The sequence below is a fragment of the Helianthus annuus genome, chromosome 2 (assembly GCF_002127325.2).
Source record: "Helianthus annuus cultivar XRQ/B chromosome 2, HanXRQr2.0-SUNRISE, whole genome shotgun sequence".
NCBI classification, from domain to species: domain Eukaryota; kingdom Viridiplantae; phylum Streptophyta; class Magnoliopsida; order Asterales; family Asteraceae; genus Helianthus; species Helianthus annuus.
The window spans coordinates 101,616,530-101,629,952 of NC_035434.2; positions in this window are offsets into that span (position 1 = coordinate 101,616,530).

The window sequence follows — 13,423 nt, forward strand, 5'->3', positions numbered from 1 at the left end:
AAATGAATGGATGGAATATATTTTTTCGGGCTCCACACTGTTTCGGATTTGTTTTCAGAAAAAGAAACAGGTGTGCCAATTTAATCGGAAAAACTTATAAGTTTTTTTACTTATATTGTACCTCTTATACTTTCCACAGTTTCAATTTTGCCACAGCTCCTAAGGTGAGAATTCACAAGATCCCTAATTTAGGTTTAAGTTATTTTATATCATTCCTAAGGAACTCTTCAACTGGCTGGGCCTACCCACATATCCTAAGTTAGACGTGTGACCGACTGTTTATTATCTCTTATATATAATAATTAAATGCCAACGATCCAATTATACCAATCATTTTTCATTTATTGCAAAAAAAAACTTTCTCAAAACATTTTCTATTTTTTCAATTTTTTTGGATTTTTTATTTTTTTCAATTTTTTTAATTTTTAATTTTTACGACACAACTAAGACACACTAGACGCTAGTCTCCCCTCCCCACACTTAGTTCCTGCATTATCCTCAATGTGGAAGGAAACTACGACTCAAAGATACAAGAAAAAAAATATATGTAAAAAAGATTGGAACAGACTCCCCTAGTTAAAGAAGCAGGATCCTCGTGAATATTCCAATGCGACCGTATAGCATTTCTTTCGCGGCCGCGTTCAGCAAAAACTCGGGTTGCTCTCTATAAACGATGTTCAGATCACCCCCGTCCAAATGGAGATTGAGTATGGACAGTTCTAACTGAATCTTGATCTAATAAGCTCTATCCGTGTTTCGAAGAATTCACCTGTACAAACTCAAACAGGACAGCCAAGCGTAATACCGAACTAAAAAAAAATAAATAATATAGAGTAAAAGAGAAATATTTTTGAGTTTTTGGTTTATATTTTTTTTTGTATTGTTTTTTTTTTGTTTTGCATTTTTTTTTGGTTTTTTAGAAAACTAGAAAAACACCAAGCGCACTAATTCCCCAGCAACGGCGCCATTTTGATGATTGTCGTAAGAGTCAATCAAAACCTAATTAAACTACGTAGATAGCGTAAGTAGGGTACCGTATCCACGGCGAATTTGTGGTTAGTGTTTAACAAGAGAATTATAATATGTTAAAGAAAAGCAACTCCCACCCAGAATCCCGATTGCAAGTTTAACACGAAAACATGTTTATCGATTCAAACACCACATAGACATGGCCTTGGAATTAATGAATTTGATTAATTATTAGGGATAGTTTTTAAGATTCACCAAACAACCTAATAATCCATTTATTTATATCAACTACCCACCAATTTACCAACCCGCTAACGATGCAAGTATATCTCCAATACGCTTGATAAACGACAAATAATTCAAATATAAAAAATGTTTACCAAGAATTCAACACAAGTGGTCAAGCTTTACCAGTTAAAAAGAATCTGTAGACAAAGTTTAATGAAAAACAAAGTAGTCGTTCATTCGGACAGAAGCCACAAGCAAAAAGATAAAGGTAATGTCCTCCAAGTTTCAGATTCTAGGTTTACACAAAACTCAATTTTATCATTAATTGGACACCACATAGACATGGTGCTGAAAAGTCAGTTAATTTAAGTGGTAATCAAAACAGGTATTTGTCATCAGATCTTTTACAGTTCAATTACCTTACTTACTAATGTGAGTCAACCTACACTATGTCACCCAACAAGCTACAAGGTTTTGTCATCAACTGAGCAAGTTGTAAAGCAAGAACTCAAACACATGCAAATAGTATGAATAAACCAACTCAGCAAACTGTTTATACGAAGTTGTCAATGTCAAAAACAAACCCAACAATGAATAAAACTAAGAAAAGTATCAAACCCTATGAACCTTACACTTGGAGAAATCCACCTAATCGCTCATGCCTTGAACCGTGCAGTCGGTGCGCTTTGTTCTCTCAAAGATGCCGTCCAAAAGAAATCCTTCCTCCTTTTTTATTGCCGCCAATATGTTGTATATAATGGAAATTATATTATTCTGCCCCTCTCCAAGAAATCATAATGAATCTTTGGGTTTCAAAGCCCTTCAACTTTCATCCAATCAGTCACGTCCCCTTATGATGATTTGATTTTGGGTTTTGACCCATTAAGTGTAGTCCAATGCTCCCTTTTTCAACCGTATGCTATGGTCATGAACCGTATGCTAGGATTCATACTTGCTGCTACTTCTTTTTTTTTTGTTTCTTCTCAGCCGTAACTTACGGCTAAAGACCGTAGACTACGGGTCACGGCTTCTGTAGATCTTTGTTCGACACCACTCAATCGTAAGTTACGGTATAGCGACCGTAACTTACGACACTATTTCTCACCCCATGTATACATTGATTTCAACTTTCGCATCTTGCATTAACCCGTCGAACCCGCGTTTCAATTCGTTCTCTTGCTTACACCCGTATCACCTGTTAAACAACAAAATAACAACGCACAATAAATATATATATACGACACAATTTAACTTATTTCACACACTAAAAACCAACGTATTTTACTACGAAACACACATGTTTTGACCGGACATCAATTCACTGGTCTCGTTAAGTAGGGTGAATCCCTTCTTTCTGAGGATCGGTGGCTGGATCGTCCGCTGATCTGTCTCATGCACAAGGAAAACACACCGTGACTCATAACAAGGAGGATGGGGTGGGTAGTGCTCCTTGTTACCACTCTCTGGCGTGAGAATCAGTAATTTGCTTGAGAGCAAAGTGTGTTATAGTAGTAAGATTGAGAGAGTTGGTAAGCGATACCTCAAACCTGGTCTGGGATGGGTATATATAGTCGAGGAGTGAAGGAGGGTAATTGAGTGGCTAGACTGACAATGCGCAGCCCCTTGCAGGTATGTCAGGCGTGTAGGCCATGGAGGTGACGCCACGTCCCACTGTGGTTGTCAGTCTGGGTGCCAACGTTGCTTACATGTGGGCTGACAGATGACCGTCATCAGTGCCACTTGCTGTTTTGGCCACCTGAGTCAAGATGTCAGTCCCACTTGCATCGTCAATAGAATGCGGTGCTAGGCCGCATCGCTATCTGTGGTAACCGTGGTTGTTTCTGCATCCCTTGTTTTGACGAAGATGTGTACAGGATGCGGTGCTAAGCCACATCACTACGTGCGGTAACTGTTGTGGTTACCGCATCCCTTGTCGCGACGAAAACATCCGTTTTCATACACAAGGTAAGTCTTCTTATCACTTGACTGATTGGATTCGCTAGTTGCGTTCGCGCGTGCCCGCACGGACGCAGATAAGTTTTTGCTGGTGGGAGTATTTGGTAAGGGTGATGATCACTCGCGACTCCTTTGGAGCGAGATTTGGGACCATACCCCTTCAATATACGAAATTTTCGGATACCTGATTTCACTATCTAAATCCGTATCCGAATTTTCGGACATCTGAAATTTCGGATATCCAATCGGATAGTGAATCGGATATCTGAATATCCATTAGTTGTTTATTTTTTTATTATTTTTTAATATTCTGAACTAGATATTTCGGATATTCGGGTATCCGAAAAAAAATAAAATTAAATTTTCGGATATTCAAAATATCCGAAAATTTTCAAAATCACTATCCGAATCCGAAAGGATATCCAAATTTTCGGATATCGGATAGTTCGGATTGGATTTTCGGATACAAATATTTTTGAACACCCCTACTTCCGGGTAGTTAACGAGCTTTATATAGACTGTAAAGACATGAATGAGTAAATCAACGAAATATGAAGAGATGATAAAATAAAGTTCACTTTCAATATAAAAACTAGTTACTAAAGTCATTAATAGATACCCAATTAAAAAGTAACCAAAGCATGGAAATCAATAGTAACACATAAAAGATTTTGTCTTCACCAAGTGATGTAAGAGATTAGCCAAGCATGACGATAGTTTGACGAAGGCTCTTACAATCAATCTTGGATCCCGAGACTACTACCCACTCTAACTCTAATGATTGTGGTGGAAAATGATGGTGTTGTGGTGGTAGAAGTGAGAGAAATGGTTTGCCAAGGGATGAGTTGCAAGTGAACCAAGCACCTCTATTTATAGGCGAAAACATATGGTTTACAAGACCCCGTTCCCTTCTCTTTCTCTATCTTCATTTAATGAGTTTGTCAGTCCAGATGCGTGCACGGCCTCGTGTGTCAACGGCACGACCCCGTGGCCCTTGTACTTGCTGTACGATCTAAGATCTACAAATCTGAGAGTTGACCACCCTGTTTGTCTTTTTCTTCATGGAATCTTTGGTGTGGCACAGCCCCATGCCCGGCAGGCACAACCCGTACTTGGCTTTTGTTTTGTTGTTTTTGGTCTTGGGGTGAAGCTCGGAGGGTCGATATATTGTATCAACCTCCCTTCTTCTGTATTTTTGCTAGTTTTTGTTGTTAAATGGTTCCTTTTGTACATGTAGGCTCTTTTAATCTTGAAATCAAATGTATACAAAGAAACACACTTTTTCCAACATTAGTACTAAAAGGTTTGTTTTTATACCTTATTTGATATAATTTACGTGTTGCATTTGGTGCATATCTAAAGATTACCCTCTCCTGAACCAAAATGTTCAAAACAATCGACCGGCGAGTGGTAACCATTATTTGCTTCTGTTTTTCTTTTTCTTCATGGAATCTTTGGTGCGACACAGCCCCATGCCCAACTGTCACACCCCGACCACGTTAAAACAACAAACCGTGGCGGAAACGTCGGGGAGTGTTGCAACAGAATTATTGTTTCACAACCATGGTAACCAAATGTTTTGTTTTATTGAATTATTATGTAAAGTACATTGTCTTTAAATCAAAACAAACTAACTAGATATTGTTTATAACTGTTTTTAAATCACTAAGGCCTCATCCAGGTCCTATGTGACACAAGCTTCCTAGCAAGCAACATCAAACAATATCACCTGAAACATATGTAAAAAAAAAATAAAGTCAGCAAAGAAATGCTGGCGAGTACATAGGTTTTGTGGGAGTATTGGATTCATGGCTCGTTTATATGTTGCAGTACCTCGTTAGACTACAAGAGTCAAAAATACAAACCTCGTTTTGAAAAGTGTATTGCAACATAATTAACCAACTCAAATCAAATTGGTTATAGTTTATAAAATCTCGTAGCCATGAGTCTTAACCCAAAAACATTTGTTTTAGTAAAATAATTTGGAAACATCTCGTAAAAGCTCGTTAATAAAACTCATATGGTTTATATGGTTTCGAAAACCTCGTTGTGTGATATCGTTTCAAATCGTTTTCCCAAGTGAACTAAATAATGACACGCAATGTAATATGTTAGAATCACTTATATATAAGAAGTACCAGCGGCGTATCTACCATGATTCTAGCATACTACACTCGTTCCATTATCTAATCACTACCCAAAGCCAATCGTTTAATTCATTTATCTCGTTTCAAATCGTGTATCTCGTTTCAAATCGTTTAACTCGACCCAAAATCGTATTCGTTTTAATAGTGAAAAATACTTTTGGTCGTCTCGTTAACAACATTCAAACCTTCGTGACTCGTTTAACTCGTTTCTCGTTTCGTATTAACAAACCACCAAAGGGTAAGTTAACAATCATCAGGTTCGGTCGTTACCTACATAACCCCCACACATAACCATGGGTGTAGTCTGATAACGGGATTTGTCAGATCCTATGGTACCATAACCTAATACTGGTCGGCTTGATCAGAGCTAATGAATGTCATTCGTTATGTAATTACAACCAACAAGTCTTGTTCACCTTATTGAAATCGTTATTAGTTTTGTATAAACCATCTTAATCGTTTTTGAAATCATCGTTTAAACCTTGAAAATCGTTTTGTACATATGATTCACCCCAAAACAATGGAAAACAGTAAAATAGGGGAACTATGTACTCACTTGAGATTGTAGGGTATCCTTGATTTTGTGAACTATTGATGCACGGGCAATCAAGGAATCAAGTGGTACCTAGTATCGGATTGCTAGATAAATAAATCGACACCTAAATCGGGAGATAGGGTAGAATGAGGTTCTATAAATCAAATGAGTATTTGAACTCATATGGTATGATTTAATAGTCCCAACATTCTGATTTGGAAGTCTACCTAAGTGCTTTTGACCCGTTTCGACACATTATGGTAACATAAGCTACTATAAGGCGTCGTTAGCGTATAACTATGTTCGGACGGTAATCTATGGGCTATGCCAAGTCTTACATGCCCAATTATCCCTAAACATGTTACTAAATCAGATTACAAGTCAAAAATATGTTCACATAGTCAAATTACGGATTTTAGCTTCAAAAGGGCATTTTGGTCATTTCCTATGGGCATACAAGCTAACTAGCAAATGACTAACCGATCCTACGTGATCATAAGGTATAACCTCAGTGGTTATTCCCTATGTAATTATGATCACTAACTAAGCTTGGTCGGATCCAAAGATCGACCAAACGGGTCGGGTTCGGAAGTATAAGCGGTTGTTTAGTCCGCTTATCTTACGACCCTAAACAAGCACAAACTAATAGTGTCGAGTTAGACATGTCAAAACATGTCTAACCTACTGATTTGGTATCAAAACAAAGTGTTTTGATACCCTAAAGTAGTTCCGAGGCAAAATGCGTGCTAAAACGCATTTTGACCGAAACTTTGACTCGACACTAGAACTAGCTAACATGGTAATCAGCGGCTATAATCACGAAGGATTATAACTATCGTGATAACAATCACGTTTCAAAGTTCAATTGAACTTTGACTTGACCAATTGATGGTCAAAACCGAAAGTCAAACTGTTGGCCAAACTGTTTGACTTTCTGCACTACATAAGGAAAAAGCAAGAAAAAGAATGAAAGAAGGCTCACAATAGTCCTTGCTATCTTTTCTACAAAGAAGACAAGTCCCAAATCAGTTGAGAGAGCTCCAAAGCAGATAAGAAGGGAGGAAATGAGGAATGAGCAAATGAAACAATGGATGGCTTGGCTATTTATACTTGTTGGTGATGAACAAGATCATCACAAGTGGTTTGTTTAGCTATTAAGCAATAAATCTCATCCATACAAGTGTTAGGAGCAGGTGCAAAGCCTTGGAGAGGTGGTAACTTGGTTACCACACAAAGAAATTGCAAGATTGGCCCATGAATTAACAAACTGTTGCTGAAAACAGACTTTCTGCCCAGATGTGATGCTCGCATAGCGCGACGGCATAGGCAGTAGGTGCTCACGCTACGCTACCATGTATCAGGTTCAGCAAAGTTTCAAAAATGGCAGAAATGGTCCCTGCACGTGTTTAAAGCCTTTTTCGATGCGTTTAAACCCCGTTAACCTCATTTCAAGGCTCTAAAATGAAGTTAAAGCATAGGGGACTCAAAACATGCTCAAAAATATCTCGGATGTCGGTTCGTTTGGTCGTACGATCGCGTTGTTCGGTTAATTACGACGGAAGTCGTAACGAACGCAAAATCGATCCAAATTAAGCGACGAATGGAATTTTTGCATGGCGATCACTAAAATAAAAATATTTTAGTGTGTACAAAAATTTTGGATGTCCAGATGTGTCCAGAACGTAAGATACGCGCGAAAATGCAAACTTACGCCGTTTTTGACACTTTTAGTCCCTGTAAGATCATATAAGCATGTTTTCGCACACCGAACCTATCAAAGCTTATTTCTAAGCCATTTTTAGGTTATATATGGTATGTTTAACTTATGATCAAGTTCCGGACAGTTCGACACCATACGAATCGGTATAGTTTCGCAGTTTGACACAAATAGTCCCTGCGATCGAATAAACTTGATTTCGGCATACCAAACCATACAAAACTTATTTCTAAGTTATGTAAAGGTTATTTAAGGTATGTTAAGCCTATGTCACTATTCCGGAGTGTTTGTTGCATTAAACTGGTTATATTTACGCATCAGATCGCGTATAACCTTCCAGAAAGCGATTTAGAGCTTGAAATCGAACGAGAATTGATATGTGTAAACGATACACATATTTATACAAATTCCAAGTATGAAATACAATATTTCATTGATTTGGTATTTGTTCGATGGTCTTGGAGGCACAGATGTCACAGTCTCCCCTACTTCAGGAAATTTCGTCCCGAAATTTAATCAGAGGAAACTTGTGAGAGCTCGAAACATGAAGTCGGAAAGATAAGATAATACTGGTTGGGTTCTGAACTTCTAGTAACTTTAATAACATTATGCTTGCAGTGTAAGAGGGACACTTATATACAAGTATATGAAGTGTCATTGGTGCGTCCATCGTACCTCCATTACATCGTTCACATTCCGTCATTGTTGCCACTATCAGTTCTTACACATGATAAATCTTATTGTGGTTTCCGTGCACTGAATTTCATAATTATGTACGCGTCCATAATTACGTAATTCCTTGCATAGTCCCCGTAGTGTATTTGATAATGTGTAGGGAAGAACCAAATGAATGAACCTGTGATGAGCGTGACTAGACCATCATTGAGTCCTGTAGATCAATAATTGATCTTTTAAAACAGACTACCTAGAAGTCTTTCCAGCTATATCACATTTCATTCCTGACCAGATGTTGAATCAATCTTTAACTAGACCACTCAAGGGGTCTTTTTCGAAATATGAAATGGCACTTATATAATCCAAGGGTCTTAACTACCACGTAGAAGCCCATTAAGGATTTAAGGTAGTACCTTTGAATATCCTACTATGAATCCATCATATGAAGATATGGGAGATTCTATGAGGATTTCGAAAACAAAATCGGATCGCACAAAACACAAAGGAGAACACATAAACACATAATCACAAAATCGCATAATTGATTAATTCGACCTTTAATTTGTTATCTTTGGACCCGGGTATTTAAAGTACACCATGAATCCAATCCGTGGATTTTATTTGGCACTTTAAATATTTCCAAGAGGCTAACTATGAAGATAGGAAGATCTTAATAGGAATTCGGTTCTTGATGGTAAGCTTATCAAGCTTACGATAATAGATACACATACAAAAAGATCCATCTTTCCTTTTCACAAAGAGGGCAGGAGCTCCCCAAGGTGAAAAAGCTCGGACAGATGAATCCTTTTCTCAAATAACAATGGGTTTTTTTTAAAGGAAATGAGTGTTTAAGGTTCTAGGGGAGATCACAAGTGATCATGGGATTGACAGAACTACACGAGCAGTTTGTCTTTGTGTTGACATTACAAGGTTGCTTCAAACATTCATGCAATTGCAGTAGTTTAAAATAAAACCACAAATTTTATTTATATAACAACCGCATTGTCTGTTAAATGTTTAAAAGATAACAACCAGAAGAAATACAAAATACTAATTGTTTAAAGCTGCATCATCGATCACCTCGTTGATGTTAAACACTCGTCCACGAGCGGGATTCACATTCACGTTCGCGTTCGGATTTGGGTTAACATTCGCATTTGCGTTTACCAATCTCGGGCAATTGTTGCGAAAATGACCCATTTCTCCGCAATTGAAACATGAACCAGGTGGGAATCTTGCAGCGTTCCCTTGAGCTTGTGCTGGGACCTGGGCAGCCTGATTTTGACCAAAACGACAAGTATTGGCCAAATGCCCAAGCCTACCACACGTAGCACACTGTTTACAGGCCTGTTGGGTAACATGGTGACCATTACATCGAGTGCAGTGAGGTGCGGTACCAGCATATGCTTTCTTTGCAGGAGGTTGAGTCGGTGGGTTCTGAGGGTTCTGAGCAGTTTGATTGGTGACAGCAAAGTTTTGGGAAGCCTTGCGCTTCCTTGATTTCTTTGATGCCTCATCCTGCTTTTCACCCTTACCCTTTTCAGAATCGGTTGACTTCTTTTTATCACCCTTGCGGGTGAGTTTACCCTTCCTGACTTGAGATTCAGTCAGGGTAGCAGACAACTCGATCGCTTAACGGACGGTAGTAGGATTAACGCCAGTCAGGATGTCCTGAATGGAGTCGGGTAAACCATCGATATACCTCTCAATTGCCTTATCCAACGGGGTAACCATCGTGGGACACAACAAACTAAGCTCCTCAAATCGATCCGTATAAGCACGGTGTTCTCCCCCGACTTGTTTCAAATCGTCAAATTCTCGTTCCAACACTCGAATCTCGTGTCGGGGACAGAACTCTCTCATCATGAGAGCTCGGAGCTCATCCCAAGTCTGTGCTAGTGCCACTTCGGCACCCCTATCACGCATCACTCCGTTCCACCATGTAAGAGCTCACTTCTCAAATACGCTTGAAGCAAACTCAACTTTGCGCGCATTCGGACACTGCACATGTCTGAATGTGCTCTCGATACTCTCAAACCATTGCAGGAGTGCGGTTGCTCCTTGTGACCCAGAAAACTTAAGCGGCTTCGCAGAATTGAAATTCTTGAAATTACACAGTGCATTATTGTTGTTATTATTGTTATTGTTGTATAACTCGTGGATTTGGGTCACAATGCCCGGAAGTACAGCAGCCATTTGCTGAGAGACAAGGGCCGCGACTTCCTCAGCAGTAAAAGTTTGAGCATCACGTCGAGGAGGCATTGTCTAAAAAGGAAACATGGGAAACGCGTGAAGTTGACAATTGGAGGAACAAAAGAGGTATTGAAAATATTGACACCACATAAGGAAGGCGATCATTTGTTCGTTACCTTGAACAAACAAACGACACGCAGTGACAAATCAAAGTAAATAGGTCAAAATAATGTATCGCGAAGACATGCTCGCCTATAAGTGAACACTCACCCCAAGAGTTCCCAGGTAAGAGTGACTGGTCCGATAATGCGGATTTGTACGAACACTCTAGCCTTAGACAGAAAACTCAGGGTACAGGCATTCACTCTTCCAGTTTGCACGTGTTCACATTATTTAGACTCAAACTTTGACGAGATTTTGAAAAACTTAAAAGGCATATAGCCAAAGATGAATCAGACTGGAAGGGTTCAAAACCTTATAATAGAAGGTTCAAAACCTAGTAATCAATCATCTAAGGATAGATGATTAATTTTCGAAGCGGATTCGTTATTGTGTTCTTGTTATGGTTATCACCTAAGGATAGGTGATAGTATTGTTTTAAAATTTCTAAACACAAGTAAACTTGTGTTAGTGTCCTAAAGTTATAGTCTAGGTCAAAGCAATGCTAATAACCTAATTCCCTATAACCATTGGCTCTGATACCAACTCTTCTGTCACACCCCGACCACGTTAAAACAACAAACCGTGGCGGAAACGTCGGGGAGTGTTGCAACAGAATTATTGTTTCACAACCATGGTAACCAAATGTTTTGTTTTATTGAATTATTATGTAAAGTACATTGTCTTTAAATCAAAACAAACTAACTAGATATTGTTTATAACTGTTTTTAAATCACTAAGGCCTCGTCCAGGTCCTATGTGACACAAGCTTCCTAGCAAGCAACATCAAACAATATCACCTGAAACATATGTAAAAAAAAATAAAGTCAGCAAAGAAATGCTGGCGAGTACATAGGTTTTGTGGGAGTATTGGATTCATGGCTCGTTTATATGTTGCAGTACCTCGTTAGACTACAAGAGTCAAAAATACAAACCTCGTTTTGAAAAGTGTATTGCAACATAATTAACCAACTCAAATCAAATTGGTTATAGTTTATAAAATCTCGTAGCCATGAGTCTTAACCCAAAAACATTTGTTTTAGTAAAATAATTTGGAAACATCTCGTAAAAGCTCGTTAATAAAACTCATATGGTTTATATCGTTTCGAAAACCTCGTTGTGTGATATCGTTTCAAATCGTTTTCCCAAGTGAACTAAATAATGACACGCAATGTAATATGATAGAATCACTTATATATAAGAAGTACCAGCGGCGTATCTACCATGATTCTAGCATACTACACTCGTTCCATTATCTAATCACTACCCAAAGCCAATCGTTTAATTCATTTATCTCGTTTCAAATCGTGTATCTCGTTTCAAATCGTTTAACTCGACCCAAAATCGTATTCATTTTAATAGTGAAAAATACTTTTGGTCGTCTCGTTAAAAACATTCAAACCTTCGTGACTCGTTTAACTCGTTTCTCGTTTCGTATTAACAAACCACCAAAGGGTAAGTTAACAATCATCAGGTTCGGTCGTTACCTACATAACCCCCACACATAACCATGGGTGTAGTCTGATAACGGGATTTGTCAGATCCTATGGTACCATAACCTAATACTGGTCGGCTTGATCAGAGCTAATGAATGTCATTCGTTATGTAATTACAACCAACAAGTCTTGTTCACCTTATTGAAATCGTTATTAGTTTTGTATAAACCATCTTAATCGTTTTTGAAATCATCGTTTAAACCTTGAAAATCATTTTGTACATATGATTCACCCCAAAACAATGGAAAACAGTAAAATAGGGGAACTATGTACTCACTTGAGATTGTAGGGTATCCTTGATTTTGTGAACTATCGATGCACGGGCAATCAAGGAATCAAGTGGTACCTAGTATCGGATTGCTAGATAAATAAATCGACACCTAAATCGGGAGATAGGATAGAATGAGGTTCTATAAATCAAATGAGTATTTGAACTCCTATGGTATGATTTAATAGTCCCAACATTCTGATTTGGAAGTCTACCTAAGTGCTTTTGACCCGTTTCGACACATTATGGTAACATAAGCTACTATAAGGCGTCGTTAGCGTATAACTATGTTCGGACGGTAATCTATGTGCTATGCCAAGTCTTACATGCCCAATTATCCCTAAACATGTTACTAAATCAGATTACAAGTCAAAAATATGTTCACATAGTCAAATTACGGATTTTAGCTTCAAAAGGGCATTTTGGTCATTTCCTATGGGCATACAAGCTAACTAGCAAATGACTAACCGATCCTACGTGATCATAAGGTATAACCTCAGTGGTTATTCCCTATGTAATTATGATCACTAACTAAGCTTGGTCGGATCCAAAGATCGACCAAACGGGTCGGGTTCGGAAGTATAAGCGGTTGTTTAGTCCGCTTATCTTACGACCCTAAACAAGCACAAACTAATAGTGTCGAGTTAGACATGTCAAAACATGTCTAACCTACTGATTTGGTATCAAAACGAAGTGTTTTGATACCCTAAAGTAGTTCCGAGGCAAAATGCGTGCTAAAACGCATTTTGACCGAAACTTTGACTCGACACTAGAACTAGCTAACATGGTAATCAGCGGCTATAATCACGAAGGATTATAACTATCGTGATTACAATCACGTTTCAAAGTTCAATTGAACTTTGACTTGACCAATTGATGGTCAAAACCGAAAGTCAAACTGTTGGCCAAACTGTTTGACTTTCTGCACTACATAAGGAAAAAGCAAGAAAAAGAATGAAAGAAGGCTCACAATAGTCCTGGCTATCTTTTCTACAAAGAAGACAAGTCCCAAATCAGTTGAGAGAGCTCCAAAGCAGATAAGAAGGGAGGAAATGAGGAATGAGCAAATGAAACAATGGA